Genomic DNA, 17672 nt, shown 5'->3' with positions numbered 1-17672 from the left:
AGTCTTAAATCTGCGAGCAAGACTTAATTTATGCATTAGACAGAGACACTGATGGTTTGCAGCCAGTGTGTATGAAGCAAGTATGGCTTTCATTAAAGAGGAGACGTGTATTTTAGCTCAGCTGAGGAATGGGGAAACGTGGGCCATAAAGACAATATTGTAATAGAGTCTCCCTTTTTAATACCAAACTGTGTGCTGCACGTCCAAAAAGCCTGGAGTTCTGGGGCTGAGCTGATCAGAGCTCAGCATGCGGGTTTTTTCCCTTGCCTTATAACCCTTGTTAACTTTTCAACTTGTCAAGTACATGGTGGTTTATGAAATTTTAAAGCTAACAGTATGCTGCGTGGGGATGTCAGCGATACGCTAGACTTTTGAGTGCATCCTGAGATGAATAAATCATGAAGTCACAGAAAGTTGCAATTAAAGAATCCAAACCTGGATGCTTGAAATATTAGACCTGGGTTTGTGTGACTTTAAACAATAATCGTGGCTGGAAGAAGTCTACACTTGAACTGTAGATCAGCAATAGGAAAAAGAAAAGAAGTGCCTGTGAAACATGTGTTTCTTCCAGGGCATCAGACTGATATTTACTGACCTTAAGTGGAATTATTATTGAAGGAGTCGATTCCCTTCAGCTCAAACAGGTAGATATGATCCTACCTCAATGGAGGTGGGAATTGCCTGGCCTGGTTTCCTCCTGATCCCGCTTCTTTATAAATTAAGATAATCCTTTTTTTGATGTTTACTTAGTCGATGACCTTCCTGTATTTTGCAGAGTCTCTGTAAAGATGCTGCAGGTTATATTCATTTTTGCTAGAATCCACTATGGCTTTAGCTGCTATACTGTGACTGTGGGTCAGGCAAGGGTTGCATTAACATTTCTTCCCATCCCTGGCTCCCCAGTTGCCTTTGAGATATTTCTGATTTTCCACAGACTTGAGATGAGCAGCCGATGTGTCTCATGCTTGCATTGCTTCTTATTTTAGCTTTTCCCTTAAAAAAGTGTGGAAAAAAATTTGTCATTATGGCTGTGTGTTTCAAGAGGGTCTCCGTGGGAATCGTGTGTTGTCCGTCAGCAGGGACACCCGGTGAGTCACATCTTTGACTCCACATCCATGAGTAATCTCCCTGACTTCAACAGGATTACCCAGGTGTTTAAAATAAAACTGTGTGGTAGAGGTCTGTGGGATTATAGGACCAGAAAGATTGGTTGTGTGGCTAGTCACCGAGATTTTCTTTTATTTTCTCATTTTATGAGTTTGAAAAGTCAATAAAAAATAATGCAAAACACATGCATGATTAAGGCAGGGGCTTAGCTGCTGCTGTGCCAGGAAGTTCACAGTTAGGGTTTCTGGAGGAGCTCTCTCATGGTTTTTCTTCCTTAATGTGTTTTCACTATAAAAAATGTGCATTATGTGTCCCCATATATGGACTGATAGCACCCCAGTCAAGGTAATTTTTAACTAAAAGCAAATCTGCCTGATCAGTCTGACTGGTTCAGGTGGATGCACTGCTTGGCCTCGGTTTTGTGTGGTTTTGTTTTTCTCTCCTCAGTTGTTTCTTGGTCTCACCCTTATTGCTGTGGTTTCCAAATAGCTTCCAGCGGTGCACATCTGTACATGCTCTTTCATCTGCCCCCCAGGGAAAGAGGGATGTGGAGTCGAATGTTTTGGTTGTGACAGTTTACATAACCATGCGCACGCTTATGCGGGAAATGTATATGTATGCGCTGTGCTAAGGAAAGGGAAGCAGTGCAGAATTACACCCCAAAGGTTTTTCCAGCCCTGAGCAGGTGGTTTGCCAACAAACCCCTGCCCCCTCTGTGAGCAGACCTGACCCAATTGCAAATTTACACACCCCCACCACTCCGACCTGGGTGATCTCTATGGCCGTAAGGGCATTGAGGGCCTCTTCAGTAACAGCCAAATATATAGAGAGCTTGACTGGAACATTTTTTTAAATTCTTTGCAGGCTGAAAAAGGTTAGAATTCATCATGTGACCTGTGTGTATATAGAGTCCCAAATGTATTCATCCTGAAGTCCTCCCTCCTTCCAGGTTGTCCTCTGTTTCTGACTGCCTTGTGCTGCTGTGAGTGTCCTGCCACCATCCCTCCTCTGCAGAGGCTAACAGGGTCCATCTGTGAGAGTTTGTATGGGGAACATTAATATGGGGAAAAGGTAGTTGGAAACAAAACCTCTAAGTATATGGATTTCATCTTAATTTCTGAAAATCGATTTTGGATTTTATTTTCCCTCCTGTGAAATATTTTTAAAATTATGGGAATATTAACCTGCTAGAAGAACTTACTTATTTCAGTGAAAATGGTAGTTTTCTCATGGCTGGAAGCTTATGCAACTGCAAGATAATGTAGAACTCACACATGTCTAATTTTTGATTTAAAACAGAAAAGCAGTGGAAACCTATTGTTAAGATTTGAGGATGCTGGTGATATGAGATGTATCTATGTCTTAAATGCACGTCAGCTGGAAACAAAGAAGAAACATTTGTTTTTTATTGGTCACTATCAACAGTGCAGTGACAAACGTAAAATCCATGGTAGGGATGTAGGGATAGTTCTCTTTCACACACAGCACATATAGGAGAGGGAGTGGAGGGCCTAGATTCACATATCTTCTTCCATGGTCTTTTACTTCCTTTAATACTGTGCCTGAGCTGGTTTCACTGAGATGTTCCTTAAAGTGAAATAATTTGAGCGTGCAGTCAATCTGTCCCTGTCTGCCCCTCCCCTCCCCGGCTCTTCAGTAACTGCATCCTGGTTCACATTAATTCGGCACGCTAATTGTTAGAGTTAAGAAATAAGAGGCCTGCCAAGATGCAGAAGAATTAAAGTGATTGCCCTTTTGTCTGCAGAAACAGTGGAAGCTAATAATTATTACTCTTATATTTTTGTTGTGAAAACTTCTCTCTCCTGTTCTCAGTTTCCCAGACCTGTGTTTTTCCTTTGACAAAAAGCGATCTGATTTGATGTACATAGGCAGTACTTCAGAATCCATCACTCACAGCCACAGCCTTCCCAGCCTACTGTATATTAATAAGCAGATGTGTCATCCTGCAGACTGCTCAATAATAGATCTTTTTAAGAACTGCTTTTCCTATGTGTAGTTCAGGTACTCCAGAACTAGAATTTAAGCACTGCTTTCATTTTATATAGAGATATCAGGAGATACTCAGCTTAATGTAGAGTTGTATATTTGCATTTGCAGAACATTTTGTCTTCCTTTATTCTCTTTGCAGACACAAGGCTTGCAATGCCAAATAGCTCATCAAGATATACAGTGTGCAGAGAGAAAATAATGTCTAACTGTCTGTGGGGGTTTTTTTTTCCTTTTTTTTTTTTTTTCCCCCTAAAATTATTTCCTTGCATTGTTTTCAGAGGAGCCTGAGGAACTGAGAAGTACATAAAACCAGTTTTCCTCTGCCTGGGATGCTTGCTCCCTGAGGATGCAGAGATGCTACCCTTGCTGAAGCAGCACTTCAGTCTCCTGGGCTCACTCCTGCAAACATCCCTGTGACTTTGCTTTGCTGTCCTGAAAACCCGTTGTCAAGCGGTTTCTTCTGTCCCTGCTGGTCAGAACTCTGGATTTTGATGAAAGCCAGAAATCTCCCTGTTTTCTATTAATTTGGGCTCCTCCTGCCTTCTGCTGAAAATAAACAGGGCAGGAGTTGAGCCAGCTGGGAGAGAGCGAGGATATAAAACTGTGTTGGAGGAGAGCTACTAGGAATGCCAGCTAGCTCTCTTAAGGTTTTTCCCCTGGACTCTCAATGATTTTAAGGGAAAACAGGCTTTCTAGGACTCTTGCAAGACTGCCATGTAGAGATAGCAAATGAAAGTAACACGTAAGGCATGCTGACGTCCGCAAAGGTGCCGTAAAACAAACAGCAGGGCATGTTATTGTTATTATTCAAATATTATCCGGTTCCTGTAACATCTGGGAAGCCCAGACCTGGATCGCAAGCAGATGTGCTCTGTGCTTTATGGCTGCAGAGAAGAGAGGGACACCTGCCCCAGAGCCCCCTCATAGTAAAGCATCATGGATGGGGTGTAGGGAGGCTGTGGGCCAGGGATCTACATCAGAGATCTACATGTCAGCCTCAGCATGCCAGAAAGCAGAGTCTGTTTTAAAATCTACCAAATAAATGCAAGTGGAGATGCACGCGTTGATTTTAGCGACACTCGCAAGGCCAGGAGTGTTTTTTTTGGCCCTCTGAAAACAGATGTGGGGTCTGTCTTTGACATTGCAGCATGGAGAGGGGTTTAGGGAAGGACCAGAGAGAGTTTTCCAGCAATGAATGTGTCTCTTCTCTGCATGGCAGTGTTTGTTTGGTTTTCAGATACACAAGTTCCAGGGAAAAGGTGCTGTGGCAGAGTAGAAGTACATTTTGGTAGCAGTAGAGGTGATGTTCAAGTTGGAGCTAAGCCATGAAAAAAACCTGGAGCTAAAAGCACAGTGTTTATTCTGCATGTGTGAAACAGAGGTAACCGCATAAGAAAAACATGCAAGTGGGATGTGGTCAAAGCAACAAGGTGCAGAAAGGATCTTCATGGCAGCATTTTGAAAGAAAACAAATGTGTCAGACTGATTTTCTGCAAGGCCACAGGGGAGGATGTTGCAATAACCAAAATGTGAGTCCTTGGAAAGGAAGGGATTAAACATTTTGTGGGGCTGGGAGCTCCATAACAAACCCTTTCTTGGGTACAACAAGGAAAACACGTGTATGCAAAGCACAGCCTTAGGAATCCAGGTGCGCCGTGGCTTTTGGTGAGCTCAGATAACCTGCTGGGACCACACTTAAAGCACAATCTCAGCAGGGTGTAAACAGGACCACAGTGAGGAAGCCAGCAGTGTCCCTGGGGAGTAGAAGGGGGAAGATAAAATGGGAGGAGGAAGAAGCAGGGAGGGGAAGAAAATGTCATCTCGGCTGCCTCTTGCATACCGATAAATATTTTTTTAATAAAACCTTCCTGGAAGGAGGGAGAGCTGCATGGCCAGGCTTCCCAGCACGGAACAGCATCACTTGGAGCTGCATGGAGCCTGGTTTTCTGAGTTGGGTTATGGCACTCAAACTGATTTGAACATGAGGCTTTGAGTGCAGTGTGTCATAGTTCCTGTTCTGTTTAATCCTGTTGTTTTTGTTTCTGTTAAACATTAGCTTTTAATTTTTTTTACTTGCTTCTACTAATTAGTCACCCATCCACTTTCAAGTTGTGTCCAGCAGCAGAATTTTACATGGCTTTCTCTAGGCAGCAGTTTGATTGGCACCTCTTCTTCTGTCCAGCTGCCAGTGTCCACAAATCATAAAAAACCTCCAATTTATCTTTCTGCCCTTCTTTCAAATATGACTGTAAAGAGCCCCTGGACTCAGAGACACAGAAGAGGGAGTTGAAGGCAATTAAAAGAGACCCAAAAAAAGAGTGGTTTGCATTGTTCTCGCTTCCTTAGGAAACACTCAAAAAAAAGTTGCACTCCAAAATCTGGGGGAGTGAGAGAAAAAGTGCTTTTTATTTTAAACAAACATCACCGTTGCTGTGGGGTGAGTTGGTTTTTGTGAGTTTTCTTTTGGGACAGTTGGGGTTTTTTTTCCCCCGAACTTGATTTAAATCTAGTGAAACTTCTGCTGAACCTTCAAGGCAATGAATTTGCTTATGCAGTCATTATATTTGTAATCTGTTGGATTTTAAAGCCAAAGAAGTGCTGCCTGCCTTCTGCAAGTCAAAGGAAACTCGCTTGCAGTTGCAAGGGAGGCGTGCAAAGCACCTGGCTTGGTGCAAGGCTTTGGCGGTGGAAAGACTCCTTGAAAATTCCTAATTGATTCTAAAAATTAAGCCATTATGTAAATGTTTGTAATTCTGGGCTGCTCTGAGAAGCTTCATTAGTAGGAATACAAGAGCAGGAATTAATTTTACTTACGTGTAATGAAGAGTGGATGGGTCCTGAAGAAAGGCTATGAAGAGAAGGAGGGAGAGGGATGCTTGTTCCCCCTTTACCAACTCTGTTCATGAACTGCCATTTCACAGGGATTAGCTTCCTATTTGGTTTTATTTTACGGGGGGGAGGGATATCTGTGAATATATGGCATGAGATTATGCTTTTATCATCTGCCATGAATCCCTTGTAAGGGTAGGACAGTGTGAAAATATGCAGCCAATGCTGCATTATAAGGATGCATTTGGGGTCTCTATCTCCACCAGTAATGACCAATTAATGACCACTGAGATAAGCAAATGAGAAGTCAGGGCTACTTAGAGCTTTAACTCATTATTTCCTGACCACCCATGGACAGAGAGGCAAAATCAGTATAGTTTTATTTAATGGATATTTTAGATGAGTATGGGGCTCACTTCATCGTCTGGCAGGGGGGCTGCTGGACCATTTTGCTTCCAGCCTGTGTGATACCTTTATGAAATCACATAACTGGAAGAAAATCCCAGATCTGTGTGGTGGCTGGAAGAAGTTTGTTCAGTTGCTGCTCAGCTGGGATAGGCTGGTAGGATTTCCAGGAGGACTTGGCACAGGCTTTGATGTTGATGCACTTTGGGTCAATGGAAGTGAAATTTCAGGTATACTTACTTCTTCTTGTGTTGAATTTGCTGTGCCAAATGAGCCACGAAACATCACGTACGCACTCTCACAGAGCGGAGTTCACCATTGTAAACCTCCAGGGTTTTTGTTGGGCCTACTCAGTGAGAAAAACAAAGAAATAGACAAGGTGGTGACAAAAGAGGGGTACCCTCATGTCTCTTGGACATCAGATTTTCAAACCCATAGTGAAATAAGAATTGCTCATTTATTTTAATAATAAAGCTGAGAAGCAGGGACTTAAGGTAAAATCTTGGCTCCACTTGAAGGTGGGGATACTTCATTTATGTGTCTCTAAGATACACATTGTACTCCCTACATTGAGTTTTATTGGTTTCACTGGGCACCTGGTCTTCTCTCAAAGCTGGATGTTTAATGACTGGTACTAATAAAAGTTATTGACCAATCAGGATGGCAGAGAAGGCTTGGAATAAGCAAAGCAGAGAAATCTCCATAGAGTGACGACTACTGGATGAGATTGGACAGGCAATGCCATTAGCAGTGAGGGCAGAAGAATGGAGAACTCCACATACGATGCCACTAGAACCAGTTGCCTTGTCCAATAGTGAGAAATGCCCCAACCAGCACTTGTGGGTGGGACCTTCAGCAGCAAAAACACAAGTGAGGGGGAATATACAGCACCTGAGAATTCTCCTCTGTCTGCTGGGACTGGACTGTTGACACCTCAGATACAGAAGTTGTACTACCAGGCCTATTTCCCCACCTGCTGCTGTTACATTTCTTTTGACAGCAATGGTTGCTGCCACTGGGAGCCTTCAGCACCCTCAAGCAGAATGTGTCCTTTGTTTTGGGAGGGGGGGAATCCTACTTTTATTGCTTCATCTTGCACAGCCTCACACAATGTGACAGTGTGATCCTTCTGGGTTTATAATATGGGCTCCCTTTGCCAAGGCTTAGAGGGAGAGGGATGTTATTAATGAGCTCTTCTGTGTGGCTGCTGGACAGAGGGGTAGGAAAGTATAGGGGAATGTTCTTTTGTATTGCCCAGGCATCAAATGCAAGTGCTTTGTAATAACAGAAAGGAACAGACAGGGGAGCCCTTGTAAATACATTTAGAGGAGGCTGTGAAAGTGATACAGGTGCAGGTTTATATCTGTGGCTTTAGGAGGGAAAGACAACTAGGTGTTTCCATGCAGCCCCTCACTGCTGCTTTCATTCCTGCATCCTGGGAGCCTTGCTGGGTCTCCGAGTACCCCTCGAACCCACACAGCATGTAAGTCCTCAAAAAAAGAAAGAAAATGACAATGATCAAGAAGTTGTTTTGCTTTGGTGCCACACCTTCAGGGAAACACGGGGGAAATTTCCCAGCCGTGCCCTGTTATTCGGGAATGAGGCATTATGGCTTTTTGCTGTGCCTGGGGAGAGGGTATTTAGCTCTTCTGCTTCCAGGTGCCTCCTATGTTGGCTGCTGGAGGTGATTCTGTTTTGCAAGAGCTTGTTGGAGTGCTCCTGCTTGGTCACAGCGAGAGAAGGCTGCTGGAGGTGTTGGTGAGTGAGTCAGGGGTTTGATGATTGATAATTCTTATCAGCAAAAAGAGGAATGGGCTTTTTCGGGGCTGGTTTTGTGAGGTCTTTGAGGCTTTCTCAATCAACGGAAATGGGATTTAGGTCAAATTAAATTGATGTGTTTGCAGTAAGGCACTGAGTCCATTTCCACTGCCTGCATCTCTTGAGTGGTGTGCAGTGGTTCTCTCTGATCCTGACAAGTCCTTGATGCTGTTACTGCTTCTCCTCTTGCCTAAAACACAGGCAGTGCCTTACACAGTGTTATAGAGGCTTAATGTTTGTCTCACGTATTCAACCCAACCTGAGGCTATGCTCAAACTTAAAATGTGAATTAATAGCTCTTAAAATGAGTGTTTCTGGTGGTGGCAACATTTCTCAGCCAGAAGTGAAAAGGAGAATTGAAAGATGAAGGCTGCTGTGTTATTTGAAGCCTCATATTATTGCACTTTGAAAGGGTTTATGGTGTTCTGGTTGCTCAGGGAAAAGCAGAGGTAGGACACAAATAGGCTGTGGGGAGCTCCGTGTGTCTCTGAAACCCTGCCTTCATTATTATGCAGTGCAAGTGGCTGTTGGCACAAGAACAAATTCCACTGTAAATTATGTGTGATTTACATGAGAAGCTCATTAATTCTCTAACACCGGATTTAGATGGTTTCATTTGTAAAGGGTGTCATTTTAAACACCGCTCAAACATATTTCCTTCTATCTGCTGACTCAGAGTGTGTGCTGAGAGATGATAAACAATGAAGTGTGTATGTGTTCATAAATACATGCACACAGACACACATTAGAAAATGGAATCAATTAGAAGGTATGCTTTGTGTTTAGCAATGCTGCCTGTGATATACAGATTGGCTGCCTATTTTATAATTTAGTCTGCTCAAGGCTTGTGTGCTATGGACCTTGCAGGGTTTTTTGTTTTGCATTTATTAGCGCAGGCGTAAGCCCTTTTAATTTCGATTTTTAGTATTAAACTTGTTTCCTAATGCTTATTCTGTGCTGCTTCAACCCTCATTTTAAGGGCTTCCCCTTCCAGCACAAGCCTCTGCCCTGGCTTCGGGAGCAGCAAGACTTAGCATGAATGAGCAGTACAGTTCTGTGGGATAAACAATAAGCAGAGTGCCTTTTTTTCTTTTTTGTTGTATGTTTCTGTTTTTCTTAGCTCTACCATAACTCAGAAGTTTGGCAAAAATAATAGGAGACAAAAAAAATATCCCTCAGTGGAAATACTTTTTTTTTTTTGGGAGGCTCTGCCTCTTGCTCCAGGACAGACACGGCTGATAGGCACACCAGAAGTGTCTGTGATTGCGGCTTATACATTGAGGCAATCTAGTCCGTAGTTTCATTTTAGTGCTTTTGCATTAAGCGTCCTGACCCTTCTGCATTAGCTGAAAGAATTATATGCTCATTTTCAGCTTGCACTTATTGTTTTAATTCAGCATCTGGAGCTATGTGTTCCCTGATATAGGGCTGATGTCAAAATTTGGACGATGGTGTAAGTGTTTTATCATACCTTCATGTGCTGTTTGGGTTTAAGTTGCAGTTTATAATTATTTTAAATGGGCAGTTGCTCTTTAGAAAATCTTAAGCTTGACACAAACAATAAATGCAGGACAAGCTGCCAGACTCACCTTTGAAGTCTCTCTGGCCTAAGGAAACTGTTCCTTGACATCTCATTACTTTCCTTCTCTTATTAGAAACAAATGTGGATTTCCTACATGTAGATTAAATATGGCCTGAATTAAGAAAGCTGAGTTAGGCAGCAGCAAAAGAGAAGAAATTATGCCATGCTCCGCTGCGGTTTTGTTTATCAGGACATAAGTCTGAATTTATTATTTTTATGACTTGTAAGTTAGTGCAAGGAAAGAAAAAGGAGCAGTCATTTTTTTCCTATGACAATCAATCTACTGTTTCATACGCATTTAAACAATTTTGCCACAGGGAAAAGAAAAACATGCCTGTCTTAAGTAACCTAAACATCCATGGTGGTTGTTCTTCTGCACGTAGCAGGGCTTTCCTTGCTCAGTGAGAATTTTTTTTCTGTTTTGTGGAGAAAGTGATTTTGACGCACAAGGTATGGGAAAATGTAGCCAGGGTTTCAGTGGAGGAGTAGGAGGAAAATCCTGTCGCTCTTGTGCTTCTGAACAGCATATATTAGACCTTCCCTGACCTTTTTTTTTGGGGCCCCAAGCTGAAGTTTTATGTCATGGCCTGTTTGCACTACTTGCTAGGAGTGGATAAACATGTTTTTGAAAATAGGAATACTGACTTTTTTTTTTTCTCCAACAAAACTGCTTGCGTTCAAGCTCCTGATCTAATTTATTAGAGACAAAATTTGAGGGGAGGGCGGAACCAAACCAAGAAACATTGTGCTATTTTCATTTATCTTCAACAACTTCTCATAGAATAGCACGGGAATGACATTTTGTTTAATGTTACAAGAGTTGCAAAGGTGGTGACTGTGCTTTGCCTCTCTCCCCACACTTGCTCTGTCTTGAACTGGAGATGTGTTGGGAAGGAGGTGGGATGAGATATACATGGTTATGGGTTGCAAGCAGATAGAAATCTCACACCCAAAGCCAGCACGCGGCAGAATGGGTCACTCTTCAGGTGCTGCCACCCTGTGTACTCTGGATATGTAAGCAACTGAGTGTAAACCTTGTGTTGGCCTGATGGTTTTTTCTGTAGTGCCTTTTTTTTTTTTTTTTTAAATCCAGTGCTTCTGCAAGCATAGGATAGGATAGGTTCTTCCTAGCTTGGTGTTGCTTAAGCTTGGCTAAACTTTAGGTCTGGAAAAGCATTTTGAAAATATTTCGTGGGGTTTTTTTTTTCAGAGGGAATGTGTTTAGGTCAGTTCTCTTTGAACTGTCTGAAAATATTTTACCCTTAGAGGGCATTTGTGATTTCACCCAGCTGTTCCCTTATAGACTGAGAAGGAGGCTTGTGCCTGGTGCAAATCTGTGCAAGTATTATCAGGAAAAAAAAAATTATTGGAACAGTGCCAGATGATACCAGCTGTTAATGGCACTCATTAAGCATCATGTTCTAAAACATGGTTGTTTTCCAGTGTAGGTGAGACCTCAATGAACTCTCCCTTTCCTTTCCCCAAACCCATCATGCAATATACCGCCTTTAGTGGAATACTTTAATTCTTTGTAAATTTTCATAAAAAGTTTTTTTTTGTAGTTTAAAATGTAAGCAGAGCACTTAGTGCTTATTTATGTATGAGGTTGAAGGTGAGAGCCTCTTGGTTATAAGCAGTTTCCATCTTGAAAAATATACAGCTGTAGGTAGGCAAGATGGACAAAAGCTGGGAGAAAAGACTTACCCTTATTTGACAGGTCCACTGAGACAGAAAGGGAAAGCAAAGATCCCTAGTTTTGTAGACATACAAGTCTACAGTGTAATCCCATTTGGAGAAACACAGTGGAATACAGGAGTGAAATTTAACCTTACTTCTCTAAGGGAAAGCTCCAAGAACATTCTTTAGCTTATGTTCGTGGTGCATAAGAGGGCAGGCCAAGTATTTCCAAAAAGAAAAACATTCTGCCTGTATATTCATACACACATATATATATATATATATATATATATATATATATATATATATATATATATACGAAAAGTCTTACTACATTGCTTCTATATGAGGATGTTTGGGTTTGGTTTCTGCATGGTACTGTTCATACCAAATGTGTATGTAGGTCGTTTTGTTTCCAACCAAAGCACTGAAAAAAATCAGTAGTTAATGCTATGCAAAGTGGAATGAGGCAAGCATGTCACCTGAAATATGACAAGGTATTAACTTCTTAAGTCAGAGAAGTTTAGCTGGACAGGCTGGAGTTTTAATCTGACTCCTGACTGCTGTGTCAAATAAATTTCTGCTAAGTGAGGCAAATGTTTATAATTAATTTCAGAGTGGCTTAATTTTTGCACATTAAGCAAATTGATATCTTGTCTTAGGCTCTGAAGTAGGAAGGCAACTCAGCATGAGTCTGTGTGTGATTTATTTAATGAGAGACCAGCTTAGGGACTCTGAAGTCATGCTTGGAGTTGAGCTGGTACCCAGCATTTATGCACTGTGGCGTTATGTCTCTCAAATGGCAGCTTCATGGTGAGGCAAACTCAGAAGTTCTAAAACTCAGAAATTCACAGATGAAACTCAAAGTTTATGAGCCTGTCTCTCTCCTTTTTGTGGTGGTTTGGTGCTGGCATAACTCTAATGACATCAGGCACTTAAGGAGTGACACTGCTGTAATAAAGACCTGGAGAGTAATGGTGTTTGCAATACCATTTCTCATCCAGTCTTTGTCTGCTGCTAAAAGCTCCCTGTTTGATTCTGCTCACCCTTTTCACAGCTGAACACACATCCGTTGACCAACAACAGTTTCTGCCTTTGGTGCTCAGGATCCCAATTTATTTTTCCACCCAAGCAGGAGCCAAACGTAGGTCGGCTCAGTTTCTGAGGTCAGACAAAATCTGGTTTATGGCCATGGGCAGGAGCTCTAACAGTGGTAATGTTAATTCATAAAATGAACGATCAGTTGTTTTAAAGGCCAGGGGGAGCTTAATGCAGCATAAGACAGACATTGTTATCCTTTCAGTGGTGCTGTGTACAGTTCTGTATATGTTATGCTGTTCCTTGCCTTATCTTTGTTTATCTTCATTAAACTGTGGCCGCTGGAAGAGCCACCTTCTTGCTGGACCCTCTCCTGCAGTGTGTGTCTGGTCTGCCCTCACAGAACAGGTTAATGTTTTATTTTTGAGTTAATGTGTATCTTCATTATTGTTTCTCTTAGGGGCTTTCCCAGTGAGTTATAATATATTTATGTCTTTAAAGCCTGGTCCCCCTGAAGTTGAGAGAATGATTATGGAGGAAACATACTACTTCTTATAATGCTACAAGTAGTGTTTCATCCCATCCCTCCCCTCCTCCCATGCTTTAAAATCTTAAAGGATCCCTAAATAAGCACTTTTTAAATCAAAGCATTAAGAAGCAAAAGTGTGGTGCAGAATTATGAGCCAGATGTTGATCTTGGTAACTCAGGTATGGCATTCCCTCACACCCACTCAGCTTTCCTTGTGGCATGTCCCCAGAGAGGATCCTGGGGCTGGATGCAAGCTGAGATCAATCCCCAGCCTGTGGCATCTGTTTGCTGAGGGTTGGAGCTGCTTATCAAGTTGAAGTTGTGTGAACTGAGAAACGGAGACAACGTGATGTTGGGAGTGAGCCTGGATCTTAGGAATGCATTGCTTAAGTGACCAGAAACTAAGCAGCTGTCTCTGTGCCAAACCAAAGTTAAAAGCCATGTGGATTTCAGAACTTTCTTTTTTTAAGAAAACACTTGTTAAAGAATAAGCTGCATTCAGTGATTGATTGCTTGTTGCTCTTGCCCAGCTATTTGTACTCTCAGCTTTGAATTACGCTATACACCTGAGGCCTCGCATTATAGGGAACACAGTATGCACAGCAGAGAGCTGAAATTTTGGCCAAAATATTGATGTCTTGAAGTGCTGAATTGAGGGATATTTCTGAAGGAAGTAATGCTGCTCTGCTTTGTTGGATCCGACTAACAGGGAGGAGGGATTTTCCTCATGGCAGTTCTTGCCCCTGGCTTTTTCTAAGTTTTGCTTGGGACTCAGTCTGGGGTAGCTTTGAATGTTGCATGAAGCATTTTAGTTCTCAGCTGCAGGTAGGTGCTGTTCCATGTCTGTAGCTTGTACAGAGAAAAATTAGGAAATGAAGGAAAATTTGTTTTCAATTTTTTTTTTTTTTTTTTTACCTTATTGGTGGTAGAGCACAGAAGGGAAAGGCTTTCCATGTGGAACAGAGGAGGAAGATGCTGGGTGTGGAAGAGGGCTGTGCTTTTTTTATATATATTTCCAAGACCCCCACTTACTTTCTATGCAAAGAAAGAGGGAGGATGGTGGGGGTAAGCATAATTCTGGGACATATGGCCCCAGCGAAGCTCTTGCTGGTGATTAGGTCCATCTTGAGATCAGCCTTTCCAGCTAACACGTAATTACTGGGGTTTTGTTCCTACTTTGAATGGTTAACATATGATATGTCTATACATTGTTTCTCTTGCAGCTCATTTTTCCTTTCTCGTGTGATTTGCAGGATTTACACACTTGGTTTGTGTTGATGGTGCCTCTCCTGACAGTTCTTTGTATAGAAAGGTTAAGGCAGCTCGTGAAGACAGGAGTATTATGCTTGAGCCCGCCATTAGTCATGCTTAGCTGCTTGCATACTAATTTGGCACTAAATCATGGCTTCTTTTTATAACTAGATGCCACCATTTCAGGCAACTCTACTTGTGCAACTTGCAGTCAGGCTGATGAGCCAGTCAAAAATGATGGCACTGCGCAGCTTCTCCCTTTCACATATGCCCATTCCCCAAACATGGTAGGAGGACTGGAAAATACAGCCCAGTGAACAGAAAATGCAAATTGGCTTCATATTGTTACTAGAGCAAGTACCTTTCTATAGGAGAGAATCTGAAAAATTTAGAATATGCTACTAAAGTTTGCATGAGAACTTCGGCATCTCCTTACAAGAAGCGAAGTAGTGCTCTCCTGGCAAAGGTGGTTGTGAGGAGTTATGTTGCAGTTGGATTTCTCTTGATACTGAAACTGGATTAAAAAGGTAATAAATGTTACCACACTTGCTTTCTCCTTTTGTCTTTGGATGATGATCTGGCAGTGTAGAGGACAGCATCAAACCTAAAGGAGGTTTTCGCTGTCTCTTGGGCTCAAGTCTTCTTCAGGGAGAAGATTGTTCATCTTTGTACGGAGGTGGGATCATTTGCTTTCTCATTTGCAGCTGTCTAGGTACTGTCTCATACCTCAGGAGGATTTGCTGGATTGTTTTTTCTTGTAGCTGTATTACTTTGTTATGAGTGTGGTTCTTGGTCTGAATTTGGTGGAGCTGAAATCCACTGACAGGGCAAACAGTGAGCAAACATTCGGGGCATCTCCTGGCCAACGGTTTGATGAAAGAAGTGGGCAGGACTGTATTTATGAGCCATTACCCCTTACCTATTTTCATGAGCATAATAAAAAGTTTCTTTGATTCTTTGTTTTTGCCTTTGCTGCTTGTTAGGCTGAGGAGTCCTATCAACTACAAGAAAAAAAAATCACTTGCCAAAATCTTCGGCTACAGCTCAGAAATTAAACCATGGACCTCAGTTGTCAATTCGCTGTGTGGTTTTCTTCAGCGTTTCTCTTTTTTACCCTTTCCATAGCTCAACTTTATATGCATATGACTATGATACCCACTATCAGTTTATGGTATCCAGAAGAACAGCATGTTACTTATGAGGGTTGGTTTGTTGGTTTTGTTTTTTTTATTTTTATTTTTTTTATTAATAAGATTAGTTAAAAATAGAAGTACAGCAAATAATACAGTCTGATTTATGACCATCTTGGGATATCTCCTCCCCTTCTCCGCTTTTCTGCAGTGACAGATGGAAGAAAATATCTTTCCAATTTTAAGAGTTAGTTACAACTGTGCACAAGGACAGGCACCACGTGGACCTCAGTGGGAAGTAGTTTTGATTTCTTGAACATGGGTCATGTTCCAGCCAGCTTGAGAAGAGAGACCCCCCTGACTGATATTTTTAATGAGCTAGGGGTGAGTGTTAAAACTGCCTGCCTATCTACCTATGGACCCTCAGGGTAGAGAGCTAAATCACTGTGAAGCATTAGAAGTAGAAGAGGTTATCTAACTAGGCATTTTCTCTGTAAATGGTATTCATGCATGTGCACATCACTTTTTTCTTTTTTAATGTCTCTGTTTTCTTATAAAGCAGCATGAATGACTGTGCTTCCATTGATTAACTCTTGTCTAGCTGACAGCCTGAAAACAATATAGCAGGCACAATTTCCTTGTGGGTTTGAGCCACTGAAACAAATTCAGTCTCCTTTTTATTTTTTCTACCCTAAGGATATTGAAAGGGGAGCAGATGTGGAAGAGTAAGTGTTTGTATGCATGGGGATATGTTTGTATATGTGTATTTGTTGTATGGGCCAGTAAATGCCCGAGTTGACCTGGAACCTGAAGGAATACCTGTGAATAGGGTGCTTTATAATGAAAATAAATAGAAAGCCTTTGGTAGCGGAGCTTAAAGGAATTAAGGAAAATATTGGATTCTGGGTGCTGTTTCAAAGTCGTTTCCATCAGAATGGAAGTGGCATAATCAATATGTAGCTCTTTTGCTGTTAACTCTTCAGATTTAGCTGAAATCACATTAACTGGAATAGATTTTATTTGTGTCTCGGGCAGTAGGGTTATATTTAACTGAACTCTCTGGAAGTCAGCTATTTGGGAGCTGCCAGCTCTTCACTAAGTGATGCTGTCTGTAGCTGTACCCAAACAAATCATGATATCATTCTTTTGTCATTACTGATGTGGGTCCTGCTTTATAAAACACCAACTAAACACAAAAGGTTCTGCTGGTGTGTGTCCTGTTTGCTGTTCCTAATTTGCCCATTGATTCTTTCCCCATGTGGACTCAGGTGAGCTTTGTTATGCTTTTCCTATTCCAAGGCATCTTTGCCAGAAACAATCTCTCTGCCATTGATTTGAAAACCTCTGCTGCCAGCAAAAACGCGGGCCAGAGTTTTGGGAAGGTGAGGATCTGGGCTGAGTTTGCAGCTGTGTGCAGCATCTGTAGCCGTGAGAGATGTCAGTAGGAGCAGTTGTATTTACCACTGCTGAAAATGATGTGTTGGTTTTAAGTTCAATATTCACACAGTCAGTCTCTAATAGAATCTACAGGTAGGAAGACAACAATAATTATTTCTATTAACTACCAAAAAAGCTAGTATTGGATTCATTTGAAAGGCCTTAGAAGCCAGTATTTCCAATTGCAAAACACTCTGTAAAAAATTATTTTTGCGTCTTACAAAGAAACCACCATACCACACAAACAGAATCCAAATGAAAAACTGTCTTGTATTCTGGAGATGCTGTCATGAGAAAGGCCTCCTATGTAGCATCTGTTCACACTTCCCACATATTGTGTAAATATATCCACTTCAAGTATTTAATCTTCCCAGAAGTTATGCTTGCCTTTCTTCTCCAAACAAGAAAGCTGGAATCCTATTCCTCCTTACAAAACCCACCTGTAGCTTGGCAAACTACCCGATTAAGGTTGTTTGGGTTGGGTTAGGATTTTTTTTTCTTTTTTTGATAATGCTCCAATTTTAAATTTTGCATAAAAGCTGTAAATGTTTCTGGAGTTATGACTGATCTCATTTCCCCCTTTCCCCCATTCCCTAGGAACATTCCTAATAAGTTACTCAGTCTCTCTCTTCTGAACAGGGAGATTTTCAGCCATAAATAAGGCAACACTTGAAATCATAAATAATGTTTGGACAGCTTGTGCTGAGGGCTTCCCAAAGGGAAGGAATTATTTTGCCATGGCAGTGTATCGTGGGACTGTCCAGTGTCATGCTTGGAAGCTGATGGTGTTGCTTTGGAGCAGGCTGTTGTGCAGAATGCCTCCAAGTATCTGGAAGCTGGGTTGTGACTCTTGAGAAGT

At 41.7% G+C, this 17672-nt stretch overlaps 1 protein-coding gene across 2 annotated transcripts in view; it reads left to right on the top strand.

Annotated features, from left to right (window-relative positions):
- The window catches only part of ADGRL3 (adhesion G protein-coupled receptor L3), a 480878-nt gene that overhangs the window by 115827 nt on the left and 347379 nt on the right, over nt 1-17672 (top strand). The window contains exon 1 of one of the 2 annotated variants that reach the window (XM_066186414.1): nt 8029-8109. The exons of the other annotated variant lie outside the window; for it this stretch is intronic. The gene's annotated coding sequence lies outside the window, so the exon portion shown is untranslated. Of the gene's footprint in view, nt 1-8028; nt 8110-17672 lie in introns of those variants that run through there. 2 annotated transcript variants of the gene reach the window in all.

The sequence above is a fragment of the Chamaea fasciata genome, unplaced genomic scaffold (genome assembly GCF_029207755.1).
Source record: "Chamaea fasciata isolate MVZ Bird 193981 ecotype frontalis unplaced genomic scaffold, bChaFas1.0.hap1 SCAF_6, whole genome shotgun sequence".
In the NCBI taxonomy this organism is placed as follows: domain Eukaryota; kingdom Metazoa; phylum Chordata; class Aves; order Passeriformes; family Sylviidae; genus Chamaea; species Chamaea fasciata.
This window is presented reverse-complemented; position numbering and strand designations above follow the sequence as displayed.